Consider the following 21,543-nt stretch of genomic DNA (forward strand, 5'->3'; position numbering starts at 1 on the left):
GGTGCAGCAGGTATAGAGATGACAGCGAGGGGGGGGGGGGTACAGCAGGTATAGAGATGACAGCGAGGGGGGGTACAGCAGGTATAGAGATGACAGCGAGGGGGGGGGGGGTGCAGCAGGTATAGAGATGACAGTGAGGGGGGGGGGTGCAGCAGGTATAGAGATGACAGCGAGGGGGGGGGTGCAGCAGGTATAGAGATGACAGCGAGGGGGGGACATCAGCCAGAATGGAACGTGGTTCTGATGACAATGACATGCCGGATTTATGGCTTATATCAGATGAGGGGATGAGTGGTGGGATGATGGCCAGAGGGATCCTGTGATACATCTGATCTAGGTGATGATGGATGGAGGACAGAGCAGGCAGGTAGAGCTGTGGAATGAATAGTGCACACAGACACTGCAGCCTCTATTACCACTCATACCTGTCTCTGTCATTGCTCCAAAGATATACATGTTGCAGAGACTGGTGGGGGGGGGGGCACCGAGGCTGGGGGGGGGGGGGCACAGAGGCTGGGGGGGGGGGCACCGAGGCTGGGGGGGGGGGACAGGGAAGTCCTGACACCAGCCGCTCTAAGACATGAAAGGAGAAGCTGTTGGGGGCGGGGGGAAGTGCCCCCACCTCTCTCCCACCTTACCAGATTCCCGCATTGATTGCTAATCCATCAGCGGCGACACCTCGGTGGACATGACGACAAGCCATGGTGATGTCAGGCACACTCTCCGTCCAGCGCCACCATTCCGCCTGACCTTTGCAGCGCTCTGTTGCCTTATAAGGATGTGGTTGCTGTGGTAACCGGACTCCACCTGTCTCCTGGCACCTTGCTGCACCGAGGAGAGGCGCGGGCGATGCCTGTCGATGAGCCCATGCTATGAGGAGGAGAGGAGAGCTCGGGCACAATCTCCTGTCAGTGACGGAGGGGAGGGATCGGAGGAATGCAGATCCAGGGGCTCATGCAGCCTGATCCATCAGAGCGGGGAGGGGCTTCGGACGTCTTAATCCACCCAGAGAGGGGCGGCCGTGGCTCCTCCCACACCTGCACAGTGTACGTGAAGAGGGGAGCCCTCTCACGGGACATGGACTGTCCCTCTCCTTCCTAGTCATGTTACATAGAGTTCAATAGAGGGGAACCTCTGTATTCTGCAAAAATATCACTTCCACTAATGGAAGCTTTTATTTTTTTATCAGATGTTTTTTTTCCTGCCTCCTTGTAATATCCCAAACGTCTGCTTCCCCCTCACTCCCATTTATAAGGAGCAGTAAATGATAGTTGTACACCCCCCCTCATCTCTCCAGTACAGACACCCCCCTTCATCCCCTGGTACAGACACCCCCCCCCCCCTTCATCTCCCGGTACTGACACCCCCTTTCTCCCCAGTAAAGAAACCCCCCATTTCCCCAGTACAGACGCCCCCCCCCTTCATCTCCCATGTACAGACCCCCCCCCCCCAGTACAGACACCCCCCTATCTCCCCGAAACAGACACCCATCTCCCCAGTACAGACCCCCCCCCTTCATCTCCCGGTACAGACACCCCCCTTCATCTCCCCTGTACAGACACCTCCCTTTCATCTCCCCTGTACAGACACCTCCCTTTCATCTCCCCTGTACAGACATCCCCCGGTACAGACACCCCCTATCTCCCTGGTACAAAAACCCCCCTTCATCTCCCCAGTACAGACACCCCCTTTCATCTCCCCAATACAACCTCCCCCTTTATCTCCCCGGTACAACCTCCCCCTTTATCTCCCCAGTACAGACACCCCCCTTCATCTCCCCAGTACAGACACCCCCCTTCATCTCCCCAGTACACACACCCTCCTTCGTCTCTCCAGTACACACACCACTCCCATCTTCTCAGCACAGACACCCCTTTTATTTACCCATTACAAACCCCCCCCCCCCCCGCCCCATAGCCCAAGTACAGACCCCCATCTCCCCAGTATAGACAACCCCTTCACCTTCCCATTACAGACATCTCATCTCTCCAGTACAGACATCTCATCTCTCCAGTACAGACATCTCATCTCTCCAGTACAGACATCTCATCTCTCCAGTACAGACATCTCATCTCTCCAGTACAGACATCTCATCTCTCCAGTACACCAGTACAGACAATCCTTCCCCAGTATAGGCCCCTCAGTTCAGATACTATTTCTCCAGTACAGACCCCTAAATACAGACACTCCTTCCTCAGTACAGGCACACCTTCCCCAGTACAGACCCCTCAATATTCCTTTTCCAGTATGGATCCATTAGTACAGACCCCTCAGTACAGATAATCCCTCTACAGTACAGACAGCTTACTTCTCGAGTACAGACCCTCCTGATGCCTCGTTTCCACTGAGCGGATCGGTTCGGTACGGTTCACTATTTTGGGTGTTTCCATTATGAAAGCGTGCCATAAAAGCGAACCGTACCGGACCATTCTGGGTCCTGCTTCAGATGTGGGGCCATAGAAAATGGAACGGTTCCATTAGGGCGGACCTACAAATACATCTCACTGATTGGTGGACGTGCTAGGCTTTTTTTCTAAACCTTGCATGGATCCCGGATGGTCCGATTTGCAGTGGAAATGCTCAGCAGAATAGACCGGACCATTCTAACCCGTTCCATTCTAAACGTCCCGAACCGATCCGCTCAGTGGAAACGAGGCATTACAGAACCCTCCTTGCAGATAATCGTTCCTTCAGTATAGACCCCTCAGTACAGACACTCCTTCCCCAGTAAAGACCTCTCCAGTAAGGACCCCTAAATACAGATAATCCTTCCCCAGTATGGATTATTCAGTACAGAGCCCTCAATTTATACACCTTCCCCAGTAAAGACCCCTCAGTACAGATAATCCTTCCACAGTACAGACACCTTACCTCTCCAGTACAAACTCTCAGTGCAGACCCTCCTTCCCAGAACAGAACCCTCAGTACGGACCCTCAGTGCAGATAATCTTTCCCCAGTACAGACCCCTTAATACAGACACTCCTTCCCCATTACAGGCCCCTCAGTACAGACCCCTAAGTACAGATATTACTTCTTCAGTACCGACCCCTAAATACAGACACTCCTTCCCCAGTACAGACCCCTCAGTGTATACACGCCTTCCCTAGTACAGACACCTTACATCTCCAGTACTGACCCCTCATTACAGACCCTCCTTCCCAGTACAGAACCCTTAGTATGGACCCTTAGTACAGATCATTTTTCCTCAGTATGGGCCCTTCAGTAAAGACCACTCAGTACAGACACGCCTTCCCCAGAATAGACCCCGCAGTACAGATATTACTTCTCCAGTACAGACCCCTTAATACAGACACTCCTTCCCCAGTACAGACACCTCTGTAGAAGTATTCCTGCCTCAGTACAGACACCCGACCTCTCCAGTGCAGACTTCCGAGTATGGACCCCTCAGTACAGATACTACTTCTCCAGTACGGCCCCCTAAATACAGACAATCCTTCCCCAGTACAGACACCTTACCTCTTGAGTACAGACCCCTAAGTACAGACCCTCCTTCCCAGTACAGAACCCTCAGTGCAGATAATCTTTCCTCAGTATGGACCCTTCAGTATAGACCCCTCAATACAGACACTCCTTCCCCAGTAAAGACCCCTTAGTATATGGGGTATGGACCCCTTAGTATAGATAATCCTTCCCCAGTATGGACCCCTCAGTGCAGATAATCTTTCCTCAGTACAGACGCCGCAGTACAGAAACTTCTTCCCCAGTAAAGACCCCAAAGTACAGATAATCCTTCCTCAGTTCAGACATCCCACCTCTCCAGTACAGACCCCTCTGTACAAACACTCTTTCCCCAGTGTGGACCCCTCTGTATAGATACCTCTTCTCCAGTATAGACCCCTTAGTACAGGCACTTCTCCAGTTTAGACCTCTTAGTACCGACACCACACCTCTTTCAGTATGGAACCTCAGTGCAGATAATCCTTCCTCAGTAGGGACCCCTAATTACAGACCCCTCAGTACAGACACTCCTTCCCCAGTAAAGACCCCTCAGGACAGATAATCATTCCTCAGTAATGACACCCCACCTTTCCAGTACACGCAACCCCCACCCCCCAGTAGACACCTCCCCTCCCCAATACAGACACCCCCTCCTCCCAAGTAAAGACACCCTTCCCCTTTGTACAGCCCCCTACTTTCAGTACAGAACCCTCAGCACAGACCATCCTTACAATACACATAGCTCCCAACTGTCCCTGATTTTGAGGGACTGTCCCTGATTTAGAACAATATCCCTCTCTCCCTCTTTCCTCCTCATTTGTCCCTCATTTTGGTCTGATCTATATAGTTGTATATAAAATGCGCTATTTATCTTTAAAGTGTTTCCCGTTGCTAAACCTTTTATCCAATTTCTAAATTGCTGCTATTGTAAATTTCAATATAAAGAAATAGTAATGGTAGCAAAAGCACTTGTGGGTTTAACTAATCCCCTTTCTGGTATAATTCTCTTTTGAGGGGGCGTTGCAGGGTGTATTTCCTATTCCTACATACTTTTTGTAATAGGTGTCCCTTGTTCCCATCTAAAAATGTTGTGAGGTATGCAATACAGACACGCATCATTCAGTGTGCCCACAGTGTAAGAGTAAAAATTAGATTTTTCCCTTATCGTCTTTCAGGACAGCACACGAGAGAGTGGCTCCACCCACTAGGAAACAGGAAACACAAACTCCACCACATTTTAAAAGGAGGCTTCTCCCCACAGCTCATCAGTTTTTGTGTTTCTTCTGGTTACCTAGTAGGAGACAGGGTCTCTTAAGGTGCTGTCCTGAGAGGCCAGGCTGCCTACCCCAATATACATTTTTCCTCCAGAGTCCGTTCCTCCCACGCTGCGACAAGGGTAGCTGGTAAGTGGGCTCCCTTTTCAGCTCAGAGAGAGCATGACTGTTTCTGGAGCCGCTCCTTTTTTGTACCGCATGTCGGCGTTACAGGCCGCCGCCATCTTTTTGGAGGAAGAGTAGAGACTCGGCCGGCAAGGTATCTGGCAAGGGGCGGCACTGGGAACAGGCGCATCGTCATTTCCGGCGGAAATTGCACAAGGGGAGAGGGGAGGGGTGGTCCTGGTGCCTATACTCTGGTTTCGGTCTGACACAGCGGCGTTTATGGATTCCAGAACCAACGTTTGGAAGCCACAGAATGAACGCAGCACCACAATGGATTCTGTGGCAGCAGCGAGTGGGGCAGGCACAGGCACCAGCAAGGCCCAGGTAAGGGGGTATGGGGCAGGGGCGTACTGACCATTCGGGCACTTGGGCACTGCCCGAGGGCCCCATGCCACTAGGGTGCCCCATCAGGGTTGCCAGCCTCAGTAAAACCAGGAACAGTATGTAAAAATCTGTGTTTTTTTTAAATCCCAATATTATAGCTCTCCCGTTTCTCCAGTACCTTCTTAGTGTGTGTATACTGTGTATGTATACTGTATGTGTGTGTGTGTATACTGTGTGGCCCCATAATCTATTGCCTCGGGGCTCCATAATCTGCTATTGCCCGGGGGCTCCATAATCTGCTATTGCCCAGGGGCCACATAATCTCCTATCGCCCGGGGGCCCCATAATCTCCTATTGCCCGGAGGCCCCATGAGTTGTCAGTCCACCCCTGGTATGCCCCTGTTTACTGTGGTGCCTCTCTCTTCCATGTTTTTCCCCCCTGGTGGCTGGGGCCTGTCTGGGCATAGGGCTGTTGTTCTGCCTGTGTACCTGTGGTGAGCCCGTTAGGAGGAAGGTTTGACTCACTGGGATCTTGGTGTCCTCTTTTTGTCATTTTTTTTTGGCAGGCTAAGAGCTCTGATCCAGCTTAAAAAAGAGATGCCCCTCATGTAAAACAAAGTTACCAGAGGGTTGGAAGAAGACTTTATGTCAAGTTTGCATTGACGCCTTAGTTAAAGTGGAGTTCCACCCATAAATATAACATTACATCAGTAGTTTTAAAAAAATGTCATAGTCCTTTACGAAAATTTTTTTTTTTTTAGATGCCTTCAAAGTGTTGTTGCTAGGCAGAATAGTTAATCTTCCCACTTCCTGCACCTAGGTGCTTAATGCTTCCTAACCTACACCGCACAGACTCCTGGGAATGTAGTGGGTGTAACTTTCCAGGAGTCTGTGCATTCCCCAGTCTCAAAGAATCATGTGACTTAGACAGCACAGGTGCTGAAACCTGATCTGACACTGCTTGTGCAGCACTGAGCATGTGCGAGATCTGCAAGGCTGAAATCCAGGAAGTCATACAGTCTGGCTTCATGATGCCCACACTTAAGATGGCCCCAGTCAATTTCTATTTTATAAAGTGTCTAAATGCTGTAACAACATAACAAAACGGACCTTAGTTTACAGACTAACTTTACTATAATACATTAAGCTTGTGTATTACAGGGGTATTTATATTTAAAAAGTGAAATTGTGGCCGGAACTCCGCTTTAAGGAAGAAGCTTCTGCATGCAGCGATTTAATCGCATCAGTTAAGAGCTAGATGCTACCATACAATCTTTTTTCTCTTCTCTTGCAACACCATCCCAGAGTCAGACAACTACCTCAGGATCCTCTCAGGGCTCACAATTAATCCCAGTGGTAGAGGCTGAAGCTGGCCCTCCTACCCAAGGGGAGCATTCCCGCTCTCACTCCAAGAAAGAGGATAAGGAGGAGAAAGAAGAAGAGGCAGAAGATGAACCTTCTAGATACAAAGGGGTAGATCCACATAGAATTAATAAGCTGTAACTTACATTTGGCCGGTTCGAATCCCCAAAGAATTTGCGCCGCAAGTTACGGCGGCGTAGTGTATCTCAAGCGGCGTAAGGGCGCGGAATGCAAATCGGCGATTAGGGGGCGTGTTTCATTTAAATGAAGCGCGTCCCCGCGCCGAATGAACTGCGCATGCTAATTTGCATACCAGACGCGGAAAACAACGTGAACGCCACCCAGCGGACGCCGAAGAATTGCATCTTAGATCCGAAGGCGTACGAAGACGTACACCTGTCGGATCTAACCCAGAAGCCGTCGTATCTTGTTTTGAGGATTCAAAACAACGATACGACGCGGTAAATTTGAAAGTACCCCTTGGAGCAAGTAGACAGTCTTTTGAAAGCAGTCTATGCAACATTGGGCTTAGATGAAGAAAATAATTATCGCTGCATGATCGAATGTACAGTACGCAGGGCAACAAAAAGTTGCACTTTTCCCGTGCATTCGGTGATCTCGGAGACTATTAAAAAGGAATTGGCTGATCCAGAGAAAAAAACTTTTTTCCCCAAGAGCGCATAAAAGACACTTTTCGCTCAATGAAGACCCAGAGGAGCTTTGGAACAAAGTTCCAAAAATTGGACACAGCATTTTCCCAAGTTTCCAGATCAACCGACTTGGCATTTGAAGACATGGGTTCCTACTCAACATTTTTCTAAATTGGACCTGTCAGTAGTTTTGCAAGCCTTCACAAAATAGCCTTTTGAACCATTACAGACAATTTCACTGAGGGATTTAACTCTGAAAATGGTATTCGTATGCCTTGTACACACGATCAGATTTTCTGTCGGGATAAACTCTGTTCAAGCTGTCTTGCATACATACTGACACACCAAATTCCGACATACAACACTAGGACGAGAAAAATGAAGTTCAATGCTTCCAAGCATGCGTCGACTTGATTCTGAGCATGTGTGTTTTTTTTTCTCCTTCGGAGTTCCCTACAGACGAACAGAATTTCCGATAGAAATGTTTTCCATGTTCTCTTTCTAAATTCCAATGGAAAAAAGTCAGATGGGGCACACCCACAGTCAGAATATGTGTTGAAAAAATTTCGTCTGACTTTTTCCATCGAAAATTCCGATCGTGTGTACAACTACACGCTCTTTTTTTTTTTTAGCTAAATAGCTTCCGTTACCTTACTGCAGTATTGGTTTCATGTCCTCATTGTTCGTTTTTGCTTTGAAGTGGCTGTAATTCTGCTCTGATCTCCACACTTCCTGGTTGTCTGTTTCCTTATAACCATCGTACTGGGAGCTTTTCACTGTAGGTCTAAGCTGTCATTACTGTGTGTCTAAAACTTAACAGAACCAATCAGATTCATTTTAAAAACAAAACACTGCCCTGGACTTGTTTGTTTTTGTTCTGTGTGTCTCTCTAGTTCACAGAAACATGAAACCAGTTTAAAAGTGAAACTAACCTACAGGCACATTATATGATTGATTTTTTATCTATTTGTAATCATTTTTAAAAGGAATCAGTTAACTTTTATGTCTCTATACCCTGTAAACAGTCATTTCAGCAAAAAAAAATTTCCTTTAGTGACCCTTTAAGTAAAATAACCTTTTTTGTTAATTTACCCAGACAGGATTGTGCTTAAAACAGATCCAGGGTTTTTGCCAAAGGTGGCATCAGTTCATAACAGGTCGCATGAAATCATCCTGCCAACTTTTTGTTCAAATCCTTCAGGAAGAAAGGAAGAATTATTCCATAATTTAGATTTTATTACATTACTTGGAAGTAACAAAGGACATTAGGTCTTCTGAATCTTTGTTCTTTTTTCTGGCAACAGAAAGGGATGTCAAGCATCAAAGGGGTCAATTGCTAGATGGCTAAAATTGGCTATTTCAGAAGCTTTTTCCCAGATGGGTTTATCTCCTCTGCCGGGAATACGAGCACACTCTACTAGAGCTCTGGCCACTACATGGGCAGAAAAAGCTGGTGTGACCCCACATCAAATATGTAAGGTGGATACGTGGTCAAGTTATTTAACGGTTGTCCGTCATTACAGACTGGATCTTCTGTCAGCCAATGATCAGGCATTTGGCAGAAAGATTCTGCAGGCTGTTGTCCTTCCCTAGTGGGTAAGTCTTGATTATCCTCTCATGCTGCCCTGAAAGATGATAAGGGGAAATTCAAGTTAAACTTACCGGCAAATTGTTTTCCAAGAGTCTTTTAGGACAGCAAGCTACCCGCCCTTTTTTTGTGTATATATGGTTTTATGTACATCTGCTGTGATTAACCATATTCTGATTATGTGTTCCAGCTTGGGCCGGAGGTACTCTACTACAACTGATGAGCTGTGGGGAGAAGCCTCCTTTTAAAATGTGGTGGCGTTTGTTTTTCCTGTTTCCTAGTTGGTGGAGCCACTCTCTCATGTGCTGTCCTGAAAGACTCTTGGAAAACTAGTTACCGGTAAGTCTAACTTGAATTTTCATACCTACTTACCTGTAAAATTGCAACAGGCACTCCACGCGCCTGTTACTTTCTGTAATACCTGGCGATTTCAGGGCTGTAGTGCATTCCATGCTGGAATGCATACGGCGCTCACGCGATAACGTCATCGCCCGGCACCGCGTGCGTTCCAGCTTGGAACGCGGAAGTGCGCCGCTATCCACGGCGGTCATTTGAATTGCTGCAATGCATTGCAGCTGCCCACTTGTCTATAAAGGCATTCACCTGCAATAGAAAAACTGTTCTATTATTGTCAGCCGTAGCCCAGCCATGCTACTAATACCGCTGCCATCGCTCCCCATGCTGCAACACCGCTCCAGACAACAACTACTACTACTTTGGTGCTATGCACCTATTGCAACAGAGCATTGCTGGGGACAACCTTGAAGCCTTTGCTGAATACCCTACACCACGGATCCTCTATCTCCTACATAGAAGCCTACAAACGGATAAGTAGCCATTGTATCACTTGTAGTCCTATAAGAAGATCTACTGCTAGTGTTCCATCTAATACTTGTGTTACTAAATATGCTGTGTGGATATCAACATACTATTTGGGAGATACTGCTGTGCTAAGGACTGTTTGCGAAGGAGTAGCTTAAAGGGTCAGCTACCCTCAAATTACTAGAGCAATATTTACCTCATATATGCAACTATAATTACCTGAGCTATATAGCCTTTCACATGCAACTACTATTACGTCTGCAATATTTTCCTCATGTATGTAACTATAATTACCTGAGCTATTTTGCGTCTCACATGCAACTACTATTACATCTGCAATATTTACCTCATGTATGTAACTACAATTACCTGAGCTATATTGCCTCTCATATGCAACTACTTTTACCTTAACTAAATCCCTTATAGGCCTTGTCCTAATTGTTTGAACATGTTCTCTCTAACTTTCTATGCTAGGGGTTGATGCTATTTCATAGCATCTCCCTTAGTGGCCTAATACATCCCTATATGCTCAAAGTGATATGATGTAGAGAACCCCCAAACTCCTGTTTGTCAGGAGTGACGCCTGGGGTCCCATACTGATAATCACTTGCATATAGAGGTGTATTGAAATATTAACCTTATATAATTTTAAACGCTAAGCTCTGGTCGCATGTTGTAATGAGTCCATCCTTAGTAGCTCAACGCCTTTCTTTATGTGACAGAGAGATGATGTAGAGATCCCCCAAACTCCTGTTGCGAGGAGTGACGCCTGGGGCCCAATACTGAGTTGTCACATAAAGAAGCGCATTGAATTCCTTGCTAACCGCAGTTGTAGTTCATTCCGTTCACCAGTGCTGTTACAAAAATCCTTTTCTTAGGTTACATCACAGGACACAGAGCAGGCTATAAACATTGCTATCTTGGTTATAGGTTATGGTTATACAGTAGGTGGATGGAAACTGGTAGACCAAACAGACAGGAAGTCCCCCTCTATATAACCCCTCCCATACAGGAAGTACTTCAGTTTTGTAGCAAGCAATGAAATCCCAAAAAGAGGGGATGGACCCCTCTGTCCCATAATGTATGCCAAGAAAAGGATTTTACAGGTAAGTAAGTAGCATATAAAGAAAGATTTTTGCGGGACTTTTAAGGTGCAAGAAATAAAAAAATATATACATTTAATAAATTAAAAATAAATATTATATGAATACATTAAAACATTGATCTTGATATATAAACAAAATGTGCAAACTGATTAGATCTCCACATGTTTTGCCATTTCAATGGCTTCTACAGGAGAATTATAATATCAGGCACTGCATGTAAGATCACTATAATCAAAAATAAAGATACTGGCCCGGATTCACAGACATCGGCGCATTATTATGCTGGCGTAGCGTATCTTTTTTACACTACGCCGGAGCAGTGCAGAGAGGCATGCATTGTATTCAGAAAGCCATTACTCACCAAGATGAGCCAGCGTAACGTATTTTCGAAGGTGTAGGCCAGTGTAAGTGGGCGTGACCCCATGCAAATGATGGTCCGAGTGTGTCGCAGTGGTTTACGTTGGGCGTATCTTAAACGGCGCATGCGCTGTGACGTGGACGTATGGCCTGCACCCCTCTGCGCATGCTCACAACTATGCCCGACGTAACCCCTAAGATACGCCAGCCCACCGCCTACGCCCAGTGCATAAATACGCCCAGACATGCGCCCGTCGAGTGCAAAAGTACACCAGCAGCTTTTGGTGTAGGTACTTTTGTTTTCTGTTTTCTGAGCCATATCTGCTCCAGTGACTGGGAAGGAGAAGAGGAAAAAAAACTTTACACCTGAGGAGAAGGCAATCATCATCAATGCCATCTCAAGGCACGACGTGTACCTCCATGGGGCAGAGAGTGGCTCGACCAGCAAGGTCCGGAAGGAGGAGATCCTGCAGGAGATAACCATGCAGGTCAATGCCCTTGGCCATGAGGTTAGGTCCTCAAGGGACATAGCCCAAAAAATGAATGACCTGTGTCGTCTGGTCAAAGACAAGCTGGCCACGATGAGGAAGCACGCCAGGGGCACAGGAGGTGGACCAGCCAGGAAGATCAGGCTCAGTCCTGATGAGGAGGTCATTGCCAGGTGCCTGGAGAGGGAGCAGGTAGAGGGCCTGGAGGGCTATGACTCCATTGATCAGCCCTTGAGGACAGGTAAGTGTGTTTTATCTCCTATCCGGTGTGTAGCATGTGTGGGGGTGCAAGGGAACATGTGACAAGTGTGTGGGTCCATCAACATGTGAATGCTTTGTGTCATCCACAGATGTGCAGGAGGGAGCTTGGCCGTCGTCGGCTGCTGGGCGACCCACGCCATCCCAAGAGGAGTGTGCCCACACCTCTCCTCTAGAGGAAGTTGAGGAGGAGCACGGTACTCTAGAGGAAGGTGTATACCTCGTGGAGGAGAACATCATCCTTGGATTCTCCCAAACCTCCTCCCCCATCAGGGATAGCCCCTCAAGGGCCTCCTCCATAAGGGAAAGCCCCCCAAGGGCCTCCTCCATCAGGGGAAGCCCCCCAAGGGCCTCATCCATCAGGGGAAGCCCCTCATCCTCCTCCTCCATCAGGGAACTCCCCTCAAGGGCCTCCCCGTACAGACGGCCCCAAGCCTCTCCTGCCCCCAGGAAGGCTACGAGGAAGACCAGGGGTGATCCTGATGCCTTTGAGGAGAATCTGGCGAGGGACCAGGCCCGGCAGACCCGCCATTTGGGTTCTATAGCGGGTGACATGCGCCGTGTGGCAGAGAGCCTGGCCTCCTCAGCCCAGACCCAGGCTGCCTGCACATTGGCTGTCCAGCAGGCCCTCACACAGCAGGCTGATCAGAGTACCTCCATCTCTGACAGCCTGCAGGATGTGAGTGCAAACTGCACTGCTATAGTGACCTGCCTTGGGGAGCTGCAGGCCACAACATCAGGCCTTGTGGCAGAGGTCAGGAGCCTTGCAGTGGCTGTCCAGGCGAATACAGCTGCCATCGAGGTGGAGGGGAGGAGCCTGGCAGTGGCCGTACAGGCGAATACAGCTTCCATCGAGGTGGAGGGGAGGCGCCACCAGCGGCTCACCACCACCCGCCAGCTGCGGATGCAGGCGGAGACAAATGCGGTCCTCACCCGCATTGCCCTGGCATCGGAGGGCAGGCAGCCAGCCAGGGAGAGACCGGGGGATGATCCTCCTCCAGATGATGGCTCCCCCCAGGCAACTGAGGAGCATGAGCCTTGGCACCAGGCGTAGCCCACGACAGGGCAAATGAGTGCCAGTTTTTTCTTTTTATTTAATGCTCAGGTTATGAGTTTTTTTCTTTTTATTTTATGTTAAGGTCATGAGTTTTTTTCTTTTTGTAGTGTATGCACACGGTGAGGAGTGCAGGCTACAGTGTGACTGGTGTGTGAATGTGGGGGTGACATACCTGCCAGCAAGGCGTGTCACCCTGGGGGAGAGGTTATCCCCACGACCGTGTGAATGTGGTATGAATGGACAGCGACACCATTGGGGCCTTGGCGCGGCGTTGCTGCTCCCAAGTCCTGCATGGTGGACTTGGGCTAATCCAATGTGAGGTGGATGTGGTGTGTGTGAGCTAGGGACCACATTGGTGGGCATGCATGCATTCTCCTTGTGCCATGATGAATGTGTGTGTTTAACGTGCAAAGATTGTTAAAGTGTTTTTGTGTTATATTGTGTTAAAGTCAATGGAACACGAACGTGAAAAATCAAGTGTTCATTTTAAAAGCTTATATGCAAGTTATTGCCATAAAAAATATGTATGGGGACCTGGGTACTGCCCCAGGGGACATGTATCAATGCAAAAAAAGTTTTTAAAACCTGACGTTTTTTCAGGAGCAGTGATTTTAATAACATGTACTGTAAAGTGGTGCATCTGCCTCATGCGTTTTACTGTGCTGCAGCAAAATTACATTTCTAAAGGAAAAAATGTAATTTAACCACCTCAACACCGGGCCTATTCTGGCACTTCTCTCCTTCATGTAAAAATCATAATTTTTTTTGCTAGAAAATTACTCAGAACCCCCAAGCTTTATATATATATATATATATATATATATATATATATATATATATATATATATATATTTTTTTAGCAGATACCCTAGGGAATAAAGTGGCGGTCATTGCAACTTTTTATTTTGCAAGGTATTTGCACAATAATTTTTTAAACACCTTTTTTTGGGGAAAAAAATGAATGAATTAAACAACAAAACAGTAAAGTTAGCCCAATTTTATTATATAATGTAAAAGATGATGTTACGCCGAGTAAATAGATACCAAACTTTAAAATTGCGCACACTCATGGAATGGCGCCAAACTTAAAAATCTCCATAGGCCACGCTTTAATTTTTTTTACAGGTTGCCAATTTAGAGTTACAGAGGAGGTTTAGTGCTAGAATTGTTGCACACGCACTAACGTGGAGATACCTTACATGTGTGGTTTGAACGGTGTTTATATATGTGGGCGGGACTTACGTGTGTGTTCACTTCTGGGCGCGAGCTACCAGGGATAGGCGCGTTTTATTTTTTTTAGTTTTTATTTAGTTTTTTATTTTACTTAATTTTTTTTATTTTTACACTTTTTTTTTATCACTTTTATTTCTATTACGAGGAATGCAAATATCCCTTGTAATAGGAATCTATTGTAACAGGTCCTCTTTATGGAGAGATAAAGACCCCACATCTCTCCTCCAGGCTTGAAAGCATGAGATTGTGAAAAAATTCACTGATCTCATGCCGACAGCCGCGATTGCGGCTATATTTACGTCCGGGTACCCGGACGTGATGTCATAACATCGCGCCCGGGCCTCTGACGGTCATAGAGATGACTGGTGACCATGAGGTCACCGGAAATCTCTATCGTCATCATCCGGCGCCGGCTGATTCGTTCTATGGTCCCCCAATGGAACGGCAGAGCCCAGAGAAGCCCTGAATAGCGGCGGGAGGGGGGGACGTCGCCTATAAGATCAAGCAGCGGAACTGCCGCTATGATTGCTCTTATGGTGTGCGCAGAATTGACGGCTGAAAAAAAAGATATCTGAATGATGCCTGTAGCTGCAGGCATCATTCAGATATCCCCCCTCAATACCAGGACATCATATGACGGCGTGCGGTATTGAGGTGGTTAAACTTGCTTGCGGCTTTAATGTATTGCCGTGTCCCGGCAATATAGATAAAAATCTATGAAAAAATCGTTTTGGTTCCCCCCCAGTCCATAATACAAGGCCCTTTGGGTCTGGTATGGATATTAAGAGAAAATCCATGCCAAAAATAAAACGGCATGCCCCCCCCCCCCCCCCCCCAAAAATCCATTAACCAAAAAAAGTGTCAAAAAGTTAAAATCATAAAACACAGTTTTTGACCATTATTAAAAAAAAGTGTCCCATATTCATTCACATAGGGTGGGGGGCCGGTATCTGGGGGCCCCCTTATTAAAGGGGTCTCCCAGATTCCAATAAGCCCCCCGCCCGCAGACCCCGACAACTAACGACCAGGGTTGTCGGGAAGAGGCTCTTGTCCCTATCAACATGGGGACAAGGTGCTTTGGGGTGGGGGGGCCACTCGCTCGTCCCCATCCCCATTTCTGACCGGCTGGGCTGCATGCTCAGATAAGGGTTTGGTATGGATTTTGGCGGAACCCCCATGCCGTTTTTTTCAGCGTAGGTGTTCCCCTTAAAATCAATACCAGACCTAAGGGCCTGGTATGCTCCTGAAGGGGAACCCATGCCGGTTTTTTATTTAAAATTTGGAGTGGTGTTTCCGTTCATGATCAGCATAAAAAAAAGGCAAGTTTACAGGTGCGCCTCTTCAACCCACGCAAATGCAAGATTTTGCCGGCGTAGTGAAGAGGCGCACCTGAATGGCCACAAATGCGCAGTATACAAATAAACCTCCCGCAGGTTTAAACGTACTTGCAGTTGCAGCGGCTAGTTTATAAAAAAGTCACTTTCACTTTCTATTTAGGCCATATTTGTTACACGGGCAGTTGTTACTACACTTCCTCACATCACCCCCATAATATTCTCACATCCAGCTTCTTTTAATTTAGATTTATAGATGCCAATGCGCCATGTCCATAGTGGCGCCTCCTCCTGTGCGCCTCCTCCCGTGCGCATTGAGCATAATAGTAAATAGGGAATAGCACTGAGTTACCGGCGCATTCATTTCGTAAATACCAAAATAGCCAATGCACACGCCGATGCGCCATAAAACAAGGCGCAATCGTTTCGTAAATCAGCCCCATAGTCTGTTTGCCTATGACACTAGCAAGAAGCATGATGGGAGTGGAAGAGGTTATACTAGTCTGTCCTTACAATTTTGTTTGCCACTGTCCCATCTCCTAAGCCCTCATTAACATTGGAGCATGCGGCTTTGAAATCGTGCGATCTCAGATGAAGTTGCAAGTTTTCAAAGCAACATTTAATGTGAACGAAAGCTAAAGGTAGCAGCACCCTATGTACTTGAGTTACTTGTCTTTGGTAATTAATGTACCATTAAGAAGTATATACTTTTCCTTTTTTTTTTTATCAAAGTAATATGAAATATTGCATATAAACATTATATGGTCTTTTATCCAGAAAACTGGTGAACCTCTAATTTTCTTTTTGGTTTCACCTCCACGTGCCACATCCTGAGAAAGGTGCGATTACAGAGATCAATAGATGAAGTAGAAATGTATAGTGGAACTAAACTCTCTCAATCAACATTTATTTTTGATCCTTATTCTGTTAGCATTAATACGATAACAAGGTATATTATATTTACTTGTTCTAAACTTTTTTTTTTCTACATTTCTTCAGTTGCTTCCTGGTTTCTGACCTAGGCCAAAATTATGTCATATATCCCTGGAGTCTTTAGGAGAGAAATGCTACATAAATCATTTTCCCTTATGCAAGATGGCCACAGCCAGAAATGCTAGAGGGTGTTTTCCTATGTGATGCGATTTCTCAGCAAAATAAAGCATAAAGACATGGATAGATTGGCGAGTTTGCTTTGAATATTAAAAATTTAAATTAGTCCAAAGGCTCTAGGTTTTTTACCTTCATGCATTCTAAGGACACAGCGAAAGACAGGCGTTCTAATTCCACTTCAAGCTTTATAAACCTTAAAAAAAGGTTTGCCTTCAGTTGTGCTTTAACACAAATGAATAAATCAGAGCAGCAACTTAGGCCTCGTACAGACGAGGGGATCTCCGCTGGAAACGGTCCGCCAGACTGTTTCCAGCGGAGATTCCTCCTCCGGATTTTGATCCGATGGCTTGTACACACCATCGGATCAAAATCCGCACGGAATACATCTGCGGTGACGCGCCGCGACGATGACGCAGCGACGTGCGCGACGCTGAAAGGTAAGTACTTCCACGCATGCGTCGAATCATTATGACGCATGCGAGGGAGGGGAGCGGACGGATTGATCCCGTGAGTCTGTACAGACGACCAGATCAATCCGCTGGACACGATTCAAGCGGATAGATTTCTTAGCATGCTAAGAAATTTCTATCCGCTTGAAATCGATCGGCCGGACGAATCTCCGTGGATAAATATCCGCTAGGCCGTACAGACCACCGGATTTGTCCGCTGGAACTGATCCGTGGATCAATCCCAGCGGATAGATCCGGTCGTGTGTACGAGGCCTTACACAATATTGTCAAAAGTATTGGAAGGCCTGTCTTTACACGCACATAAACTTTAATGGCATCCCAGTCTTAGTCCATAGGGTTCAATATTGAGTTGGCCCACCCTTTGCAGCTATAACAGCTTCAACTCTTCTGGGTAAGCTGTCCACAAGGTTTAGGAGTGTGTTATGGAAATGTTTGACCATTCTTCCAGAAGCGCATTTGTGAGGTGAGGCACTGATGTTGAATGAGAAGGCCTGGCTCGCAGTCTCCGCTCTAATTCATCCCAAAGGTGTTCTATCGGGTTGAGGTCAGGACTCTGTGCAGGCAAGTCAAGCTCCTCCACCCCAAACTCACTCATACATGTCTTTATGGACATTGCTTTGTGCACTGGTCCAAATCATTTAGTGGATGGGGGGATTATGGTGTGGGGCTGTTTTTCAGGGGTTGGGCTTGGCCCCTTATTTCCTGTGAGGGGAACTATCAGCATACCAAGAAATTTTGGACAATTTCGTGCTCCCAACTTTGTAGCAACAGTTTGGGGATGGCATCTTCCTGTTCCAACATGACTGCACACCAGTGCACAAAGCAAGGTCCATAAAGACATGGATGAGAGAGTTTACCCCAAACAAGGAACTTGACTGGCCTCACCTCAACACCTTTGGGATGAATCAGAGCAGGGACTACGAGCCAGGCATTCTCATCCAACATCAGTGCCTGACCTCACAAATGTGCTAGTGTGTAAGCTACATTTAGTAGCTACAGCGTTAAGGAGCTGGGCCGCCGACGCTGCTTAACAATCAGTGAATAGATGGTTGTTAAGGAGTGGGCCGGGTAGCCGGGCGCCGTGTCCTTACCAACGGATGAGTCATCAGCTGTCAGTGGGGTTTCCTGCTGACAGCTCAATGTAAAAAAAACATTGCAGACACCGACGTTTAGCAGAGTTTGAAAGAGTTTAGTAGAGTTTATATGCTGTCAGTGTTTTTCCTACCAAAACGCTGCTGCTCCAGAACGAGCTGGCCCTGTTTTCTTTTACAGCTTCTTAACTGCTATGCCACTAAAAGCTCCTAAAAGCCTATGTGTGAATGTACACATAGAATAACATTGAGAGATGCATTTTGAAGCTTAAAAAAACCCCGCCTTATTCTGCTAAATGTGGCAGCAAAAAATAGGATTTTCTTAAAACAGCTTACCTGTAAAATCCTTTTCTTGAAAATACAACATGGGACACAGAGCCTTAATTACTTAATGGGTTATGTAGTCACCGCAGGTGATTGGACACTGGTTAACCCAATTAGAATTCAGTTCCTCCCCTATATAACCCCTCCCAAATGGAGAGTGCCTCAGTTTTGTAGCAAAGCAATAAGTGTTCCATGTTTAACTCCGAAGAGGGATGGGACCTCTGTGTCTCGTGATGTATTTCCAAGAAAGGGACAGGTAAGCTGTATTAAAAAATCCTATTTTCTTGATCATACATCACGGGACACAGAGCCTAAATTACTTAATGGGATGTCCCATAGCAATGCTAAAATTGAGGGGAGGGAGACACAGATCAGAATAAGACCGCCATCGGGCCAGAGGATCTATACTGATGCCTGCAGCACACTACGCCCGAAGGCAGCATCCTCATACCCTTTCACATCTACCTAGTAGAACTTAGTAAATGTATGGATCGAAGACCAAGTAGCAGCCTTACAGATCTGAGCCATGGAGGCCTGGTGATGAAGCACCAACTGCTTTAGCCGAGTGCGCCTTCACCTGACTGAAAAGGAGGAAACTTATTTTCTCACCATAGGCCTGAATAGTGACTTGTCGAATCCAATCTGCAATAGTAGGTTTCGATGCTGCCTGGCCCTTCCCTGGACCCTGGCAGAATAACAGACAATCAGTAGCTTGCAAATAAACTTTCACCGCTCTTACAACATCCATAGAGCGTAGACCTTCTTCCTCCGCAGACTGGGGATCTGGAAAAAACAACGGTAGGACTATATATTGATTCAGATGAAAACCTGAAACCACCTTAGTTAAAAAGTCGGGTGAGGACGCAGCACCACCCTGTCATCATGAATAATAATATACGGTTCTTTACAGAAAGAGCCGCCAATTCCGATACCCTCATTGCCGAGGATATGGCTACAAGAAAAAAAAACAGTTTCTTTGTCAAAAAGATTTAAGAAGCATGGTGTAATGGTTCAAACGGTAGCTTCAGTAAAACAGATAATACCAAATTCAAATCCCATGGGCACACGGGAGACTTAGCCGGCGGATTCAAGTGCAGCGCTCCCTAACCAAAAAAGGCCCAGACAGGGAATGAGAGCAATTGGTTTTTGTAAAATACAGACAAGGCCGAGAATTGGCCCTTGATAGCGCTCAAGGCCAACTTCATATTTTAGCCCAACTGAGAAAGGGCAAGAATCCTATTAATGGCATACTTCCTAGGATGCCCCCTTCTGGGTTCACACCAGGAAACATATACCTTCCAGATTCTGTAGTAGATGAACCTGGAGGCTGGCTTCCTAGCATTAACCAAAGTGGATAGGGGTGGACCTGAGAGCCCACGTTTCCATAGAATGTGGGTCTCAACAGCCAAACCGTCAAATTTAGACTTTGTACGGCAGGAAGGAATATAGGACCCTGCGATAGTAGGTCCGAGCGTAGTGGGAGAACCCAAGGTCTACCTACTGACATCCTTATGATTTCCACGTACCAGGGTCTCCTGGGCCAAGCCAGGGTGATCAAAATCACCGGTTTCCTTCCCTCTCTGAAGGAATTGTGGGAGATGCGGAACTGGAGGGAACGTGTAATCGGAGAATAACGATCCCATGAGATTGTCAGGGCATCTGACCCTCGTCCAGCTTTGCGTTGAACCGGGAAGCCAACAGGTCCGCATTTGGGGTACCCCATATCTGACATATGATTTGAAATATGTCGGGGTGTAGAGACCATTCTCCTGGAGTCAGCTGCTGGTGGGTTAAAAAACCCGCCTGCCAATCTTTTACCCCTGGAATGAAGACTGCAGACAGGCGAAGATATGCCTTTATGCCCCAGCTAGGATGTGAATCACCTCTCTTTTGGCATCCAGACTTCTGGTGCCTCCTTGGTGATTGATATAGGCCACGGCCGTAGCATTGTCGGACTGAATCCGAACAGGCTAACCCTTCAGTCCGTAAGACCAAACTCTGGGTGTAAGGAACAGACTCGAGTGAGGCTACCATCTTCCCCAATAACCTCCTGCATAGAGAAGGAAGGCCTTCTCTTTGCCTTTATCACTCGGACCAAGTCTCCTATGGTTTTGCCTTTGGTAGAGAAGTAATAACTGGCTTTGGGATGTGTCTATAATCATGCCCAAATACTCCAGCCTACTTTGAGGCTGCCAGAAGGATTTCTCCAGATTGAGGACCTAGTCTAGGTACTCTAAATATTCAACTGTGCTGTGCACATAGTGGCCCAAGCGTACAGTGAACTGATCTATGATCAACAGATCATCCAGATAGGCTGTTACTGCTATGCTTCATGCCCTTAGCCTTGCCAGGGCCGGGGCCAGTATTTTTGTGCACATTTGAGTTGCTGTAGCCAGCCCAAAAGAAATGGACCACAAGAAAGTGGTACTGAACCATCGCAAACCTTAGAAACCTTTGGTGAGCGGGAAATATTGGTACAATCAGATATGCATCTCTGATGTCTATTGATGTCAATAATTCTCCTCCCTGAAGGGTGGAAACAACTGAACGGACAAACTCCATGTGAAAGGAGCGAATGTTCAGAAACTGATTCAGGCCTTTCAGATCCAGGATAGGTCTGACATCCCTGTTTGGTTTTTGGAATCGTGAAAGGTTTGAGTAAAACTGTGATCCCTGCTCCTCTGGGGCTAACTCCAAGATTACCCCTTGGGACAAGAGGTGTTCCAAGGCCAAGTAAAAGGCCTCCTTTTCTCTGGATCTTTGACAATTCTTGATCTCAGAAAATGGGGTGGCGGAAGTTCTCTGAACTTTAGCCTGTAGCCCGAGGACACTGTGAAGAAGACCCACTTGTCCTGAACCTTTGTTCCGCTAGGCGTTTGCAAATTGCAGCAGCCTTCCCCCCACTCCGACGAGCGGGGGCATCCCTTCATAGGGAAGTTTTGGGGGTCTGCGTAGACTTTGAACCCCAAGCCTTTTCTGCCCTTGGGCTTGGCTCTGGGCCTATCCCCTAGTGTTTTACTGGGGAGGCCATTGCCACTGCCTGGAGAATGAGGTTCCAGGGGCTGGAAAA

At 46.9% G+C, this 21,543-nt stretch overlaps 1 protein-coding gene across 12 annotated transcripts in view; it reads right to left on the reverse strand.

Moving 5' to 3' along the window:
* SRCIN1 (SRC kinase signaling inhibitor 1) overlaps positions 1-21,543 on the reverse strand; it is a 461,563-nt gene that overhangs the window by 382,365 nt on the left and 57,655 nt on the right. Inside the window, exon 1 of one of the 12 annotated variants that reach the window (XM_040329860.1) lies at positions 639-970. The exons of the other annotated variants lie outside the window; for them this stretch is intronic. The gene's annotated coding sequence lies outside the window, so the exon portion shown is untranslated. Of the gene's footprint in view, positions 1-638; positions 971-21,543 lie in introns of those variants that run through there. 12 annotated transcript variants of the gene reach the window in all.

Source organism: Rana temporaria, chromosome 12 (genome assembly GCF_905171775.1).
Source record: "Rana temporaria chromosome 12, aRanTem1.1, whole genome shotgun sequence".
NCBI lineage: Eukaryota > Metazoa > Chordata > Amphibia > Anura > Ranidae > Rana > Rana temporaria.